The sequence below is a fragment of the Rhinoderma darwinii genome, chromosome 2 (genome assembly GCF_050947455.1).
Source record: "Rhinoderma darwinii isolate aRhiDar2 chromosome 2, aRhiDar2.hap1, whole genome shotgun sequence".
NCBI lineage: Eukaryota > Metazoa > Chordata > Amphibia > Anura > Rhinodermatidae > Rhinoderma > Rhinoderma darwinii.
Genome location: NC_134688.1, coordinates 373,558,835 through 373,575,450, shown reverse-complemented (window position 1 = coordinate 373,575,450; position 16,616 = coordinate 373,558,835).

Here is a 16,616-nt window from a genome sequence, read left to right as displayed (position 1 = left end):
ATGCAGAAAAATCTGCAACATTTTCTGCAGTAAAAAACGCAGGAAAAGGTGCATTTTTTCCGCAGCAGAATTTCTGACAGTTTCTGCGGAATTGCTGATGAAATTTTCTGCAGCAATTTCGTTACGTATGAACAAGCCTTCATGGTGGTCATGAGGCAGTAGCATGTTATATTTGTGTATTCATATGCAGTTTACATAAGGACAGAAAATCAAGGTAAACCACTGAAAAATCATGTTGCCATTTTTGACATTGGTGATTTGCAACCGTTTACCTATTCAGACCTACAAATGATCATATTTGGTAGGTTCACTCCTTAGGCAGATTAAGATTGTGAGTTCATTGTTAATACATATTTTATGAGTACTTACTCTTTTTCACAGATGGAAAGGGAGACTAATCCAAGGAGTAGTACAAGGAGAAGAGATTTCTTCAAGAAAACCATTTTGGTCTGTCAAAAAAACATTTATATTGATAAGTAAAAAAAAATGTTGTCTTTTGTTTTTTAGAGCAAGACGGTGTTAAAGAGTGTCTGCGCTTACATCAAACTTTTGACGTCATAAAGAGATATCAAAAGTTTGGATCAGTGGGGGTCCGGGTGCTGAGACCTCCACCGTTGCTGAAACTAAAGTGTAAAAGCGCTTACCTGAGCGCTTTGCACCTTCGGCTGTGATCGGCGCTACCTGTCAGGCTCCCTGTCCGGCTGAAGATGGCTTACATAGAACGTCTTTGTAAGCCATCTTCTGCCTGACAATGAGTGCCGATCACAGCCGAAGGTGCAAAGCGCTCAGCTACTTGCTTCTACACCTTCGTTTCAGCAGTCGGTCACATGGCCGATTATCCCTGTTGTGTGAATAAGCCCTTGCACTTAATGAAATGTTTGTATTTTAGTATAAAAAGCACTTTTGTACTTCTGTAAGTTTATTTTATAAAAATGTTGTACCGTTTCACTTCTGCAGCTTCACTGCAGCACGCCGTATCCGTCAGTTCAGCCGGCGTGACAGCTCAGTCTGCAGTGGCACCTGTGTGCTCCTGAGCCGCTATATTAGCCTCTGTTCACATCTGCATCGAAGGCTCTGTGACAGAAATCCGACAGACTCTATTAAAGTTAATGGATTCTGTCGGACGCCGTTGGTTTCTGTCATGTGAAGCTATGGTTTTTCATTATTCTGCTCCCATGACAGAGCAGAGCAACAAAAAGACTTGATGCAAATGTGAACAGAGCCTTAGGCTGATAAGATTGCTCAGGTGACACAGGAGCCGCTGCAGACCGAGCCATCAGGCCAGCTCACTGACAGATTCGGCTGACAACGGCATTCTGCAACTTCTATGTAAAGTGATACATAAAAGCTGCAGAGGTTAACGGTACAATATTTTTAATAAAAGTAAGAAGCTGGGCGTTGTGAAGAGAAGTGGATGATACTTCTCATCAGAATGCCCAGCTAGTAAAAGTAGTAAACACGCCCCGATGTACGCACATAATACACGCCCAGTTGTACTTTTACTTTTCAACACGCCCAGTTGTACTTTTGCAAGCCTCATTTGCATAAATACGAAAATGGTCATAACTTGGCCAAAAATGCTCGTTTTTTAAAAATAAAAACGTTACTGTAATCTACATTGCAGCGCCTATCTGCTGCAATAGCAGATAGGGGTTGCAAAATCTGGTGACAGAGCCTCTTTAAATACAAACATTTCATTAAAACCACCATAGATGTCCATAGCATTTTAATGCTACCACACCCTTAACCAATTGGGAATAAAGGACTTGTTTCCCCCATCTTTATGCTATACATAATATACATAAAATTTGCTGAAAATAAATTTACATTTAAGATTTTCTTACTTGGTGAATGAAAGGGAATAAGATGACAATACATACCGTGTGATTCAGAAAACGCTGAGATCAGGACAGGTAAGCTCAGACTAGTTGGCTTCTTGGGATGAACACGCTGCTTAATATACCGGCAACTTGCGGGTTGGATTCATAAGTCAACAATAATGATTAAACTGTAGACGAGATCATTTTATTTGTTGTTCTCATGCACATAGAGGTATCGTGGGTCACATTTTTTGAAGAACCATTCTCATGATTTAAAATTAAATACATATTTTTGTATATTCAGTACAAAATATATATTCACATACAAATATTGTTTCTATTTTATTACATTTGTCATGAGTTCATTTATCCCAAGTTACTAGTAACGTAAAAATTATACAGTTCAACCAATAGTCTTAGGTGGCAAATACTGAATGGGAGATTTCAGATAGATTTAGGAATTTACATTATCAGGATTATATATTTTCTGGACAAGTTGTTTTTATACATCTATGTTTTGGTGCTGAATGAAAATGTATTTGGAGGGGAAAGGAAGGGAACAGTCTAGTTTGGAGGACAAGTAAGGGAAGGGTTTACAGGCGAGAGCAGTGCCGCACCTGCCATGAGGCCAGGTGAGCCGACGGCCTCAGGCGGTACCACCTACCCAAACGGGGGAGGGGCGGCATTTTCAGCCCGGGACGGACTGGACCGGGGGGATTGGCCATGTAGACGCACATCGATAGCAGACGTGCCGAACGTCTGAAACACTCCTCCTCCTCTCTGACGCTGTATGCAGCCAGAGAGGAGCAAGTCTGCAGGAGGATCCACGAGCAGCACGAGGTAAGTTCCTGCCTTCTGGGACCGGGACCTGTGAGTATACTGCAAGGGGGAGTCTGGGCATTTTACCGACAGCAGAGGGCTCTATGGGGCTGGAATAATCCACCCCATAGAGCCCTCACATCACTATAATGGAAGGATTAGTGTGGGTGGGGGAGGGTCTGAGCGTCTGACTTACTGCAGAGAGCTCTATAGGGGGGGATTCTGCCCCCCCCCTTTAGAGCAGTCAGTCAGATGCTCAGACCCCCCCCCCCCCCCTAACCTTTCAGTATAGTAACTAGTCAGGGCTCTATGGTGGGGGGATAATTCCCCCCTATAGAGCCCTCTGCTGTCAGTAAAACGCCCAGACCCCCCCCCCCCCTTGCAGTATACTCCTGGCTTTGTAGCTTTCCTGTGCTTAATTAGCGTGGGAAAGCTACAAGCATGGCTGTGACTGGTGAGTCTCAGTCACTCCCTGTGCACACTGCATGCAGCAGCTGCGGCATTCAGTCTGACTGTGAGTCTCTGAGCAGTCACCACCCACACGCAGCAGAGAGACAGGAAAGACTAATAGTGCCTGTCGTTGAATAAACCCTCAACTACTACAGTTTCACAGGCATTGACTATGAAGCTTTCTGTAGTGTAGTGGTTAGCTTGTCTGCCTTTCATATGAGGCTTGCTGGTTCACAGCCCAGCTGGGTTTTTATTTTTTATTAATATCTTACTTGTATTGGGCTTTGTTCACACTAGCATTAATATACGTTTACCTCTCTTCTGTCAGAGGAAGAGAGGATCAATACGTTAAACGGAAAGCAACGGCTCCATTAGAATTACCATTGCTTTCAATGGTAATTCTTTTGTATCAGTTGCTTTCCGTTTGTCTCCGTTCGCTAGGTTTCCGTTCTTTTGAACGGAAATAAAAGTTCTGCAGACTTCACTTTTGTTTCTTTTAAAAAAACGGAAACTTAGCGAACGGAGACAAACGGAAAGCAACTGATACAAAAGAATTACCATTGAAAGCAATGGTAATTCTAATGGAGCCTTTGCTTTCCGTTTAACGTATTGATCCTCTCTTCCTCTGACGAAAGAGAGGTAAACGTATATTAATGCTAGTGTGAAAGAATCCTTAGGGCCTGTTCACATCAGCATTGGCTTTCCGTTCTGGGGTTCCGTCGGAGGTAACCCCGCAACGGAAAGTCAAACTGAAACCTCAGCTTCCATTTCTGTCACCATTAGCGCAGTGGACTGCGCTATTGATTCCGTCACAAAAACTGAAACCTGCAGGAATGGTGACGAACGGACCATTAGCAATGTTTCCGTGACCATTGATTTCAATGGTGACTGAAACGGAAGCTGTGGTTTCAGTTTGACTTTCCGTTGCGGGGTTCACCCGACGGAAACCTCCCACGGAACCCCGGAACGGAAAGCCAACGCTGATGTGAACAGGCCCTAATCCTTCCCCATAAACCTGCCCCCGCTAATTAAAATAAATATATTCTATAATGTATATAGCGCTGTATCCGTCAGGTCAGCGGCACTGACTGATTCAGTGTCAGCGAGTCCTGCAGGATTGAGCTGTTACCGATCACATCTAAGTTCATAACTTAGATGTGATCGGTAATAGGCGACCTAATGGATTCAGGTCTCAGCGCTATATACAGCTGCTTTGTATACAGATACAAAGCAGCTGTATCTCAAAAAGTACAAATCATTTTCAATAAAAAGTAATTAAAACTTGCACCAATCGCATTAATAGATATCTTTATATATCATAGTGACATGTCCGACGTTTTCATCTGTGGGGGTCCGAGCACTGAGGCCCCCACCGATCGCTAAAACGAAGCAGCAGAAGTGCTCGGGTGAGCGCTGTGCCGCTTCATTTATGATCAACTTTCAGCCGAGTGAGCGGTGTACGGACTCCTAGACTTTCTATTGAGCCCGTACACTGCTCCAAGGAAAGCCAAACAGAATTGAAGCGGCTCACCCGAGCACTTCTGCTGTTTCGATTTAGCGACTAGTATTGGGTCTCAGTGTTCGGACCCCACTGATCAAAACTTCTGACATGTCAAAAGTTTTTTAAAAAGTTGTGACACTTTAAAGAGAATCTTTCACCTGCCCACAGATTTGCATTTGAGAGCAGCATGTAATGGTCAGGGCTGCACAAACTCTGGGGCACTTTAAAAAAAAAATTCCTACCCTCTTTCCTTACTTAGATATCGGTGCCGTAATGTTTGGCGCCGATATTTAAATAACCCCATGAACTGCCAATGGGGCGGTAATTGGCAAGGGGGCGTGTAACATCGCTGTGACACTGTCCAATCAGCTACGGACAATGTCAACAGCAAGAGCTGGAGAGAGGAGAGCATGTGCGCGTGCACACGCTCTCACTCTTCAGCTCTCGACAGGCAAGTACAAGACTGTGATCTCAGGTGAGAGATCAGTCTTGTCGTCCTTGTCTGCCGAGAGCTAAAGAGTGAGAGCGTGCGTGCGCGCCCAGCTCCGATGCCATGAAACAGAAGAAGAAGAATTCACACTCTTCTTCTGTTCCTTAGTGGTGGCGGAGCTGCGCGCACGCGCTCTCTCTTCAGCTCTTGCTGTAACGCTGACCGTAGCTGATTGGACAGTGTCACAGCGATGTTACACGCCCCCTTGCCAATTACCTCCCCATTGACAGTTCAGGAGGTTATTTAAATATTGGGCGCCAAATATTACAGCACCGTTATCTAAATAACGAAGGAGGCTAGGAAAAATTGTAAAGTGCCCCAGAGTTTGTGCGGCCCTCCCCATTACATGCTGCACTCAGCTGTACATGTATGGGGAGGTGAAAGGTTCTCTTTAAAAGACAGGTGTTATACTTTTTTTTATTTTTTTATTTGATATGTTTTATTTTATGGGCCTAATTTTTCTAATTATTTTAATATGTTCCCGAAGGTAGCTATTTATTCATATGTCTGTGGGGGCAGCCAACTTTATTTTTATTTTTCATACTGCTAATTTTTGTTTTGCAGGTTCTGCTGGACCATTTGGACTACGTCGTAGATTCGTTGGACTACTTCGCTGATGTAAGCATTTTTTCTTTTTTTTTTTATAAAAAAGTGGATTGTGTGGAAGAGTTGTCATTTCAATAAAATAAATTTCTTTATGTCTCTGTTTTTTAATACTTCATTACCGCCTTAGTAATGGCTGCTGTCTGATTGAGAGCGTCCATTACTAAGAAGGGGCTTAGTGTTAGCCAGTAATAAGGCTATCACTAACCCCTATTACCCCGGTACCCACCGCCACCAGGAGTATCGGGAAGAGCTGGGTACGATCCAGCACTGAAGTGAAGGGTACTGGGGTGGTTGCAGGCTGGTACTATCAGGCTAGGAAGGGACAAAAACCATGGCCCTTCCCACCCTGGTGATGCTAGGCTGCTGCTGCTTTATTGTATCTGGCTGGTTATGAAAAATGGAGGGGATCTCACGTAATTTTTTTTTCAATTTATTTTTAAAAAATGACGAGGGGTTTCCCCAATTTTTCATAACCAGCCAGATACAATAAAGCAGCTGCAGCCTAGCATCCCCAGTGTTGGAAGGGCCACTTTTTTGGCCCTTCCCAGCCTGATAATACCAGCCTGCGGCCTAACCGTCGTTTCAGATGGCCAGGTACTGAATCGTACTCGACTCTTCCCGGTATCCCTGGCCGCAGTGGGAAGGGGTAATAATAGGGGTTAGTGATAGCCTTTTTACTGGCTAATGCTAAGCCCCAGACTTAGTAATTGAACGCTGTCAATCAGACAGCTGCCATTACTAAGGCCATAATAAAGTATTAAAAAAAAACAGACATAAGAATTTTTTTTTATTGAAATCAAAACTCCCCCATGCAACCCTCTTTCACAATTTTTTTTTTTTAAAGTTGATAATTGAAGTAGTCCAATGAATCTACGACATAGTCCAAACGGTCCAGCAGAACCTACCAAACAAAAGTTAGCAGTATTGTTCGCCGTTTGTTCTTGTAGGCCACAGCCTGGTTTAGGCCTGAGGCCTACAAGAGATCGGGAGCACGCTGATGACGTCAACTGCCCGGCACGATGACGTCACTGCATCTTGCCGTCCACGCCGGGCCACTGAACTCGGTTAAAAATCATAAGTCAATTAGGTAATAAAAAGGGGGCATAGAAGATGTTAAACCATTTTCAGTATTAATGCTGCGTTGCTGATCTATGATACTAAAGTAATACAGTAAAAAGAGTTCTTTAAATCTTTTCTATACATTAAACAGCACTTTACAAATAAACAACAAATGTTTTCCTATTTAATTTTTTTTTATATATTGCGTGTTTGATGTGTAAAGCCAGTAATGAGAAAACTCCGATAGATTGGGCGGGGGGTGGGGGGGGGCTTTTTATAGTTTGCCTCAGGCAGCAGAGGGGCTAGGTTCACCCCTGGGCGAGAGGTAATATAAGACAGGCTGACTTGATTGCTTACTAGGGGGGTTCACAGGATAGTCCAGTGAGCAGCTCACAAGGGTCTCTAGAAATGTGCTTCACCCAACGTTCCAAGGATGACATCAACAACAAGAAAACTTGGGTACTGATTGCATCTTGGTCCAACATGTTCAACACATGTCAAGCAAAGGTTGGAGTAGACATAGGGCACACATATACCTGGAGACGGCTTTCCATCCAGCATTTGGATAACTGATAGGGCGGGTTCACACGTGGCGGAATTTCACTTAAATTCCGCTGCGGACACTCCGCAGCGTTAATCCGCAGCGGTGCCGTTTGTCCATTGACTTACACTTTAATTTAGCAGTGTTCGTTTAGACGAGGCGTAAAATTCCGCTGCGGAGCATAGGCTGCGGAGCGGAATTTGGTGTCCGCAGCATGCTCTGTCTGTTGCGGAGCACTGGCGGACTCATGGCGGAATTTCTCCATTGACTTCAATGGAGAGTCAAAATTCCGCAATGAAGTCCGCAGATCTTATGTGTGCTGCGGAGCGTATTCGTTTTACTACCATGACATTTCTTCATTCTGGCTGGACCTATGTATTTCTAGGTCTACAGCCAGACTGAGGAAGTCAATGGGGCTCCCGTGATTACGGGAGCGTTGCTAGGAGGCGTCAGTAAATAGTCACTGTCAAGGGTGCTGAAAGAGTTAAGCGATCGGCAGTAACTGTTTCTGCACCCGGGACAGTGACTACCGATCTCAATATACATGTATCTGTAAAAAAACATATAAGTTCATACTTACCGAGAACTCCCTGCGTCTGTCTCCAGTCCGGCCTCCCAGGATGACGTTTCAGTGTAAGTGACGGCTGCAGCCAATCACAGGCCAAGCACAGGCTGCAGCGGTCACATGGACTGGCGCGTCATCCAGGGAGGTCGGGCTGGATGCCGAAAGAGGGACGCGTCACCAAGACAACGGCCGGTAAGTATGAAATTCTTTTACTTTCACTAGGGAAAGTGCTGTCCCTTCTCTCTATCCTGCACTGATAGGGAGAAGGGAAGCACTTTTCCCGCAGTCCGCAGCAGCTAGTCCGCATCAATTTTCGGCACATTTTGTGCAGATCCGCAGCAGAATCTGCGACGCAGATTCTGTGCGGCATTGATGCGGACAGTTGCGGAGGAAATCCGCCACGTGTGGTCATGCCCATAGTGTTGCTGAGAAGATGGTCAGTGCAGCCTTTGATAGAAACGGGGAGCCCTTTGGAGCAGCGGTGCACCTTTTCTGTTCTAAGGGTCACATTGTTAGATTGTACTATAAAGGGCTGCAATGAAACTTAAAGGTGTGTTCCCATCTGAGACATGTATTACATATGGACAGTATAGCTCAATAAATTCTACAAAAGTATGCCTCTTTCCACTGTTTCATCAGGGAATAGTAGACTGGAGATACATGTGAGCCACTTGCTTGTATTTCAACCAATAGCATTAAAATTTATTGACATTAGACAATATATTTCTAATTTGTCTGCCCATAATGAGCCAATCTATAAAGAGAAAAAGTAGAGGTGCACTTCGCCACATAGTGCAGGTAAACCAGGGAGGGCGGTCTGAAAGGTAGAGACAAAAGTATGCTCACTTATACAGGTTGTGCTAAGTCAGACACAAACCTGATGCAGGCAGGGGTTAAATATTTCAGAGAGTATACTGCTGCAACGGTCCGATCTAGTAACAGGTTGTTACCGCAAATTGTAGAATTCTGTTTTCAAAGAAAAATTGGACCACCACCGGCGCTGCTATACATACATTTACAAGCTGATATTGAATATCTAGAGTGTGTTTATTGTTGCTAAAAAGATACTAAATATTAGTCTGCACCTGTGCATTTAGGAGATACGCAAAAGTGCATATATATATATATATATGTATATATATATATATATATATATATATATATATATTATATATATAAAAATACACGCATATAAAAACAAAACATATGTACGAAAAATACACATCTTAAATACCCAAACAAATACTGTTTGTAATTTAACCCCTTCCCGCCGCAGCCATTATTCAGGTTTTCAATTAAATGTTTTCCTCCCCACCTTCCAAAAGCCATAACGTTTTTATTTTTCTGTCGATATATATTGTTTGATTTTTGTGGGACGAGTTATCGTTTTTCATAGCGGGATTTATTGTGCCATATAACGTACTAAGAAATGGGAAAAAAATTATTTCTGGGGTAGGAAATGAAAAAAACAGCGATTCCTCCATTGTTTTTTGCGCTTCGTTTTTACGGAATTCACTGTGTAATTAAAACAACATGTTAACTTTATTCTGCGGGTCAATACGATTACGGCGATACCAAATATATATAGTTTTTTCTATATTTTACTACTTTTACAAGTAAAAAACTAAGTGTAACATTTTTTATTTATTTTGTGTCGCCAAATTCTGAGAGCCATAACTTTTTTTATTTTTCCGTCAATTAAGTGGTATGAGGGCTTATGTTTTGCGGGATAAGCTGTAGTTTTTAATATACCATTTTGGGGTACATGCAAAGTTTTAATAACTTTTGATTCCATTTTTTGTGGGAGATGAGGTGACCAAAAAATAGCGATTCTGGCGTTTACATTTATTGTTTTTTACGGCGTTCACCGTACAAGTTAAGTAATGATATATTGTAACAGTTTAGACTCTTACGGATGCGGCGATACCAATTATGTTGATTTATTTCTTTTAACAGTGCTCTAGGGGGGAAATGGGAAAAGGTTTTTTTTTTTAAACTTTTAATATATATATTTTTTTACATAAAAAAACAACTTTATTTTACTAATTTTTACTTTTCTTATTAGTCCCCAAGGGGACTTCAACCAGTGATCGTTGCATCGCTTGCACTATATACTGCAATACTAATGTATTGCAGTATATCATCTTTCTGACAGGCTTCTATTAAGCCCTGCCAGAGGAAGGGCTTAATAGCAGCACAAAGATGGCAGACCTGGGGTCCTTCATTAGGCCCCCAAGCTGCCATAGCAACCATCCCCCCCATGATTGCATTGTGGGGGGCGTGATGAGCTGCTAGAGGGTGTCGCCCCCCTCTTTCTAATGTTTTGAATGCCACAGTCGCTATTGACCGCAGCAATTAACGGGTTAAACGAGCATTACTGTGAAGTGTTGGCTGTAGCATCGAGCCGACACCCGCATTGTATGGAGCGGGTTCACTCCGTGAGCACATTCAATACTTCCCCTACCCGGCTATGACGTATGGATACGTCAAATGTCGGAAAAGGGTTATTATTCTAGAATACTGTTGTATAAGTAATGGATTATTTAAAGAGGGCATCTTAAAATTATGAATGCAGCTATGATAAAAAAAATCAAAGGTTACATAATAAAAAGAAAACGGTCTATAGACATGCACATTCTGTTGGTAAGCAGATTATAGTGATGGTACACAATTAAGATAACATTAAAAAACATCCTATAGTCCTATAAGGGCTTGTCCACAGACAACCGAATTGCTGCAGAAAATTTCTGCAGCAATTCCGTTAAATGTCAAAGGCTTTCCGCTGTGGCAAATACGCACCATTTCTGTAATGATGGGGGTAGGGAAACAAACAAGTGAGCCCTAATCTACCCGCCACTCAGTCCCTGCCTTCTTGCAACGACCCGCCCTAGGCAACGGGGTACAACTGGGCGACGGTCCCTACGCTCAATAAGTGCACGACAGACAAACAGACAAGGGAACACAGAAGATGAGGGAAATGGGGCAGTTGCCCACGGTAACACCGTGAGCAACAAGAGTAGTGAGTGAGCCGAGTCAGACCAGGAGAGTACGAGGTACCAAACGCAGAGCAGGAGAGTAGTCAGTAAGCCAGGGTCAATATGAAGCAGGGACAAATAGTTCAAGAAACTGCAGCAGGGCCAGGAAACCAAACGAGAAGAATCACAAGCAAGGAGGAACAGGAAAGGCAGGTATAAATAGATAGAGGGCGGGAGCTAGCTCCATCTGGCCAGGCTGTGATAGGCTCTCCCACTCCTAAGCCTGCCATCCTGAGTGGTGGAAGATGGAGTCAGTCTCACAGACATAGAAGCAGGTGCAGACTGATTACCTATGGGCGTAGACACAGAAGCTGTGCCTGGCAGATCCTTTACAATTTCCTGCTGTTTTTACGGAAGAATGGTGCGTAAATTGCTGAGTTTTTCCCAATGTTAGGAGATGGAGGCATCTCCTCTGAAAAACGCAGCAATTCTGGACACTTTCCGCAGCAGGAATTGACATGCTGCGGTCCGAAAAATACGCACTGCAGGTCAATTACGGCTTGGAAATTTTACACAGAGTGTGGATGAGATTTGTTAAATTTCATCCACTATGCTGCTACTGTGTTCTGAAAGAACGCTGCAATTTCGCAACGTGTGGACAAGACCTTAAAGAGGCTCTGTCACCACATTATACGTGGCCTATATTGTGCATGATGTGATCGGCGCTGTAATGTAGATTACAGAAGTGTTTTTTATTTAGAAAAATGATCATTTTTGACGGAGTTATGACCTATATTAGCTTTATGCTAGTAAGTTTCTCAATGGACAACTGGACGTGTTTTACTATATGGCCAAGTGTGCGTTGTGGAGAGAAGTGTATGACGCTGACCAATCAGCGTCATACACTTCTCTACATTCAATTATACAGCACATAGCGATATAGCTATATCGCCATGTGCTGCCACATAAACACACTATAACATTACTGCAGTGTCATGACAATGAATATACATTACCTCCAGCCAGGACGTCATGTGTATTCAGAATACTGACCACTTCTCTGCACTTTTCTGTGATTTACAGCACAGCACAGCGAGATCTTATTGTAAATGACAGTTTACAGCGTAATCTCGCAAGACTACGCCTGCTGTGCTGTAAATAAGAGAAGTGGTCAGGATTCTGAATACACACAACGTCCCGGCTGGAGGTAATGTATATTCATTGTCATGACACTGCAGTAATGTTATAGTGTGTTTATGTGGCAGCACATGGCGATGTAGCTATATCGCTATGTGCTGTATAAATGAATGGAGAGAAGTGTATGACGCTGATTGGTCAGCGTCATACACTTCTCTCCACAACGCCCACTTGGCCATATAGTAAAACACGCCCAGTTGTCCATTGAGAAACTCATTAGCATAAAGCTAAAATAGGTCATAACTCTGTCAAAAATGATCGTTTTTCTAAATAAAAAAACACTGCTGTAATCTACATTACAGCGCCGAGCACATCATGTACACTATAGGCTACTTATAATGTGGTGACAGAGCCTCTTTAAATGTGTCAATATTTTACTCCACACAACTCATTAGAGATTTACGTGGTCTAAACATTAACCCCTTCCGTCTTTAGCCACTTTTGACCTTCCTGACAGAGCCTAATTTTTCAAATCTGACAGGTTTCAATTTATGTGGTAATAACGTCGGAATACTTTCACCTATCCAAGTGATTATGAGTTTGTTTTTTCGTGACACTTTGGACTTTATGTTACTGGCAAAATTTGCTCGATATGTTCAGTATTTAATTGTGAAAAACACCAAATTTTAGCAGAAAAAAATGTTTATTACTCTCAATTTAAATGTATCTGCTTGTAAAACAGGCAGATATACCACACAAAATTATTGCAAATTAACATGTGGCCCTAGCGTTCTACTGGACTGAAGCACCGGCCTCAGAAGCAAAGGAGCACCTAGTGGATTTTGGGGCCTTAATTTTATTACAATATATTTTAGGCACCATGTCAGGTTTGAAGGGCTCTTGCGGTGCCAAAACAGTGAAAATCCCCCAAAAGTAACCCCATTTGGGAAACTACACACCTCATGGAAATTATCTAGGGGTATAGTGAGCATTTTGACCGCACAGGTTTTTTTACAGAAATTAATGGAAGTAGGCTGTGAAAAATTAAAATCTACATTGCCACAAGGCCTAAAGGAGAAAAAGCCTCGCAAAATATGTAAAGCAATTTCTCCCGAGTAAGACAATGCCCCACATTAGGTCATAAACGGCTGTTTGGAAACACGGCAGGGCTTAGAAGGGATGGAGCACCATTTGGCTTTTGGAATTCAAATTTAGCAGGAATGGTTTGCAGAGGCCATGTCACATTTACAAAGCCCCTGAGTGGACAAAACAGTGAAAACCCCCCACAAGTGACCCAATTTTGGAAACTACACCCATTGAGGAAATTATCTAGGGGTATAGTGAGCGTTTTGACCCCACAGATTTTTAGCAAAAATTATTGGAAATAGGCCCTGAAAATAAAAATCTACATTTTTTTCAAAGAAAATGTAATTTAGCTAATTGTTTTCTAATTTCCACAAGGACTGAAGGAGAGAAAGCACATAAAATTTGTAAAGCAATTTCTCCCGAGTAAAACAAGCCCCTGAGGGGACAAAACAATGAAAACGCCCAAAAAGAGACTCCATTTAGGAAACTACACCCCTTGAGGAATTCATCTAGGGGTGTAGTGAGCATTTTGACCCCCACAGGTGTTTAATAGAATTTATTAGAATTGGGCAGTGAAAATATAAACAATCCTTTTTCTTCAATAAGACGTAGCTTTAGCTCACAATTTCTCATTTTCTCAACAAATAAAGGAAAAAAAGAACCCAACATTTGTAAGCAATTTCTCGCGAGTACGGCAATACTCCATATTTGGTCATAAACTGCTGTTTAGGCACACGGCAGGGCTCAGAAGGGAAGGAGCGCCATTTGTAGTACAGATTTTGCTGGATTGGTTTCTGGGCGCCTGTGGGATCAAAACAGTGGAAACCACCCAGAAGTGACCACATTTTGGAAACTACACCCCTCAATGCATTCACCTAGGGGTGTAGTGAGCATGTTAACCCTGCAGGTCTTTTGTAGAAATTAGTGTGCACTCGATGTTGCAGAGTGAAAATGGGATTTTTTTTCCATAGATATGCCAATATATGGTGCCCTGCTTGTGCCACCACAACAAGAAAGCTCTCTAATTATTATGCGTTATTTCCCGGTCTTAAAAACACCCTACATGTGACCCTAATATTTTGCCTGGACATTCGACCAGGCTCAGGAGTGAAAGAGTACCATGTAAAATTGAGGCCTAATTTGCCGATTTACAAAGTAGTGGTACACAATTGCAGGGCTCTGATGTGAAATAAAAAGAAAGTGACCCCATTTTGGAAACTACACCCCTCAAGGCATTTATTAAGGGGTGTAGAGAGCATTTTCACCCCACAGGTCTTTTCCATAAATGAATGCACTGCGGAGGTGCAAATTAAAAATTCATATTTTTGCCTAGATATGCCATTTCAGTGGCAAATATGTTGCGCCCAGCTTATGCTACTGGAGACACACACCCCAAAAATTGTTTAAAGGGTTCTCCCGGGTATGGCGATGCCATATATGTGGAAGGAAACTGCTGTTTGGGCACGCTGTAGGGTTCAGAGGGGAGGGAGCGCCATTTGGCTTTTGGAGAGCGGATTTTGCTTGGTAGTAGATTTGTATGAGTATTGCTGGTGTTTCCGTTTATAATGTGGGGGTACATGTAAGCTGGGCAGAGTACATCAGGGGCATAGTCAGGTAGTATAATAATGGGGTAAAAAAACGATAAAATGATCCATAGATGTGTGTTACGCTGTGAAGTATCCTTTCTGCACAGGCCAGTGTCGCACTGATATATGGCGTCCTTTCTTATCCCCCATTTAGTCCACATTCCGCACCTTTTCAGTTTGGGGAATTTTGCTGGGAAAGTGTTGTCCTGGTATAATATGGGCACCGTCGCTTTCAGCGCATATGTTTGGGCCCTCCCCTTCCTGGTTCCCTAATTTTAGGGCCTTGATAATTGCCTCTTGAAACAGAATAAATGCTCCCCTCGGGCTGCACAACTGAATATTTTTTACTTCCTGACTTATTGGAACCTTAACTAATTTTATTTTTTCACAGACGTATTGGTATGAGGGCTTTTTTTATGTGGGACGAGCTGTAGTTATTATTGATACCATTTTGGGGTACATGCGACTTTTTGATCACCTTTTATCCTATTTTTTGTGAGGCCAGGTAACCAAAAAACCGCAATTCTGGCATAGATTTTTAAGGTTTTTTTTATACAGCGTTCACCACGTGTTATAAATTACGTGTTAACTTTACTCTGTAGGTCAGTACGATTCTGGTGATACCTAATTTATAGCACTTTTTTACATAGTTTTGCACAGTAAAATTACTTTTGTAAAAAGAATGTATTTTTTCTGTCGCCAAGTTGTGAGAACCATAACTTTTTAACTTTTATGTTGACGAATCTATAAGAGGGCTTGTTTTTTGTGAGACAAGCTATAGTTTTTATAGGTACCATTTTTGGATACGTGCGACTTTTTGATCACTTTTTATTCCAATATTTGTAGGGCAAAGTGACCAAAAAACAGAAACTCTGGTATCGTTTTTTCACGGGGGTTTTTTTTTTTTTACGCTGTTCGCGTGTAATATATAATATTTTTATACCTCAGGTTGTTACGGTTGCGGCGATACCAAATACGTATGGTTTATTTTATTTTTTTCAATAATAAAGGACTTGATAAGGGAACAGGGTGATTGTGTTTTATTTTATTACTTGAAACTTTTATTATGTTTTCAAACTTTTATTTATTACACTTTTTTTACACTTTTTTTCAAGTCCCACTAGGGGACTTGAAGGTCCAACTGTCTGATGTTTTTTTCTAATACATTCCACTACCTACGTAGTGCAATGTATTAGATCTGTCAGTTATTCACTGACAGCAAGCCGATTAGGCTTCGCCTCCCGGCGTGGCCTAATCGGCTTCCGTAATGGCAGAGCAGGAGGCCATTGTGTCTCCTGTTGCCATAGCAGCAGTCGCCAGTCCTGATTGCCTGTCAGGGCTGGCGATCTGCTAGCAACCGCTAAGATGCAGCAATCTCTTTCGATCGCTGCATCGAAGGGGTTAATGGCAGGGATTGGAGCTAGCTCCGGTACCTGCCAATACAGGTGGATGTCAGCTGTAACATACAGCTGACTTCCACCACTGATGACGCCGGATCAGCTCCTGAGCCAGCACCATCTTGCCGGCGGTTACGGAAGCCGATCAGGCTCCGCCGCCGGGCGGCTCCTGACCGGCTTCTGTGCTAGGCTGACCGGGAGGCCAGTATTAGGCCTCCGGTTGCCATTGCAGCCTCCGGAACCCCGGCAATTTCATTGCTGGGGTTCCGATGAGCTGCAAACACCTTAAATGCAGCGATCGCATTTGATCGTTGCATTTAAGGGGTTAATGTCGGGGATCGAAGCTAATTTCGGTCCCCACCATTAGAGCCAGATGTCAGATGTAAGATACAGCTGAGATCCGGTGATGATGGCACTGGCTCAGCTTCTGAGCCGGTGCCAAGCATTTGGCGTATGGATACGGCAAAATGCGGAAAGCACTAGCTTTCCATGGCGTACCCATACGTCAAATGTCTGCAAGGGTTTAATCATATTACATCACCTGTTACGTTTTTAACTGCTTATGTGTCCGCTTTCTATACGAA